Here is a 2,816-nt window from a genome sequence, read left to right as displayed (position 1 = left end):
TGTGCTGCTATGAACATCAATGTAGCAGTGTCCCTGTAGCATGCTCTTTTTAGGTCTTTAGGGAATAGACCAAGAAGGGGAATAGCTGGGTCAAATGGTGGTTCCATTCCCAGTTTTCCAAGAAATCTCCATACTGCTTTCCAAATTGGCTGCACCAATTTGCAGTCCCACCAGCAATGTACAAGTGTACCCTTTTCCCCACATCCTCGCCAGCACTTGTTGTTGTTTGACTTCATAATGGCTGCCAATCTTACTGGAGTGAGATGATATCTTAGGGTGGTTTTGATTTGCATTTCTCTGACTGCTAGAGATGGTGAGCATTTTTTCATGTACTTGTTGATTGACTGTATGTCCTCCTCTGAGAAGTGTCTGTTCAGGTCCTTGGCCCATTTGTTGATTGGGTTGTTTGTTATCTTATTGTCTAATTTTTTGAGTTCTTTGTATACTCTGGATATTAGGGCTCTATCTGAAGTGTGAGGAGTAAAGATTTGTTCCCAGGATGTAGGCTCCCTATTTACCTCTCTTATTGTTTCTTTTGCTGAGAAAAAACTTTTTAGTTTGAGTAAGTCCCATTTGGTGATTCTAGTTATTAACTTTTGTGCTATGGGTGTCCTATTGAGGAATTTGGAGCCCGACCCCACCATATGTAGATCTTAGCCAACACTCATGCATTTCTTTAGAGGTTTTTTTCAGAGCTGCATCAGATACAAAATGAGTGAGAATGTCACATTAAGTTTGAGTTTGAATGTTTTAACTAATCTATTCTGAATGCTAGAAATTATTTCTTCTTGTAGATGAGGAGAGTAGACTCAATAATATGTTATCAATTTCTATCTCCAGTAAAGGGAAAAAATTACTGAGGAAAAAGTTGAGTCCTTTGTAAAGAAGTCATTTTATCATTTATACCAGTAGTTGGTCTTCAGAAGAAATCCTGGTATTTTGCTCTCAACTTAAAAATCATCATATTTCTCCTTGAAGTTTTAGTATCAGACTATTCAAGATTTTGAATGTATCTTTGAAATGTCATTTGGGCAGGCCACTTGAAATCGTACATTCATTCATTATTTTTACTAGTATTATCAGTGTAATAATTAATTGGCTTAAATTTTATTAACTCAAGAACTCAACTCTGTGTGCCTCCAAAAGCAAAGGAATTTATGTAGAGAAGCAGCCTTGGATCTGCAGTCATTTCCCCACATGGCTTGATGAAAAGATGGACTTACCTAATTGAGATTTCATCATCTTCAAGACATTGACTCTTTCAGACAAGTGTGCTTCCCAATACCACAGTTCCTGCATATGTATGAATATTTAAATTTAAATTAGTTCAAGGTCAATAAAATTAGGTTTAGTTTCTCAGTTGCACTGGGCACATTTTAAGGTCTCAATAGCCACATATGTCTAGGGGAATTGTATTGGACAGAACAAATAGAAAACACTTTCACCATTGCAAGAAGTTTTTTTGGTCAGTGTTATTTTAAGACATTGAGTCAGGGAATATTATTGACCAACATCTATTATCTTTGGGTGAATAATGTTCAGATTGACTTTCATAGACAACCCTCTTTGCCTGTGTCACTATTTCTGTTTCACACGTAGTTTTTGCCATATTCCAAAAATATTTTTGAAGTCTATATCCCACCTCAGAAGAAAATCATTAACTACTCCAAAACAAATAAAAACCTCTCTTCTGCATCCACATGAGTTTGGTGAAAAATAAAACAGAGATCCCCAGGCATGTCTTCCTTCTACCTGCTCTGTACATGGGCTGAAGGCACATGGGCCAACACTAGAAATGACATTCAATTGTAGTAAGAAATCTCTCTCTGCACGTGCGCGTGCGCACGCACACACACACACACACACACACACACGTTTCATCCCAAATTCCTTTCTTCATTTTCCACTCACACCAGTGCTCAGAGGATTTAATTTCTCTTTTTTCTTTTATCATTATGATATTATTGACATTGAATAGGATCATTTTATAAATACAGTTTACTAGGAACTTTTTATTCTGTTCTGGCATAATATTTGTCACTATTTTGCTGTTGGTTTTACAACTTTTTCAAAAATAGTATGAGCATCATTTATATCTTCTTTTACTCTAAGCTGTCTGATTTTGAATAAAACTTCTTTCATTTGTGTTCATGTCTAAATTAGTGGCAAAATAATTATTGACTTTTTCCAGTTCTAAGAGGCCTTCTTAAAAATTATACATTTGGAAAATCTTGCAATTAATTAAAAATTAAGAAAAACATTCAATGACTTTATGTTGCTATTTGTAAATTTTAATAAGGACTAACTTATGGAGTAGAAGAAAATTAACCCCAAATCCAACATAATCCATAATTATTTTTTAAATAGATGTTTTAAACTTTTACTTTTCTCTTGTGGATTTTGTGAAATCATTGCACTTAAAGATTAAATTTTCTACAGCATAAACATTCACGTTCTGTATTACCAAAGCAGCCCATTTATTATTTCCACTAATAAGGTTATTCAGAGCAAGTCTTTTATTGTGTTTGTTCCCATTCTTACTTTATGCTTCAATAAACAATTTTCGGAGTTATAAATCAATCTTTGTCACTAGAAAATAAAAAAAATCACTTAGCATAATCTGCTCTAATGCCATCCATTTCCCTGCAAATTCTATGATTTTGTCATTTTTTAATGCAGAGTAATACTCCATTGTGTATAAATGCCACATTTTTTTTATCCATTCGTCTGTTGAAGGGCATCTAGGTTGGTTCCACAGTCTTGCTATTGTGAATTGTGCTGCTATGAACATTGATGTAGCAGTGTCCCTGTAGCAA

This window comes from Marmota marmota, unplaced genomic scaffold (assembly GCF_001458135.2).
Source record: "Marmota marmota marmota unplaced genomic scaffold, marMar, whole genome shotgun sequence".
Lineage (NCBI taxonomy): Eukaryota > Metazoa > Chordata > Mammalia > Rodentia > Sciuridae > Marmota > Marmota marmota.
Note: the sequence above shows the minus strand (reverse complement) of the source record.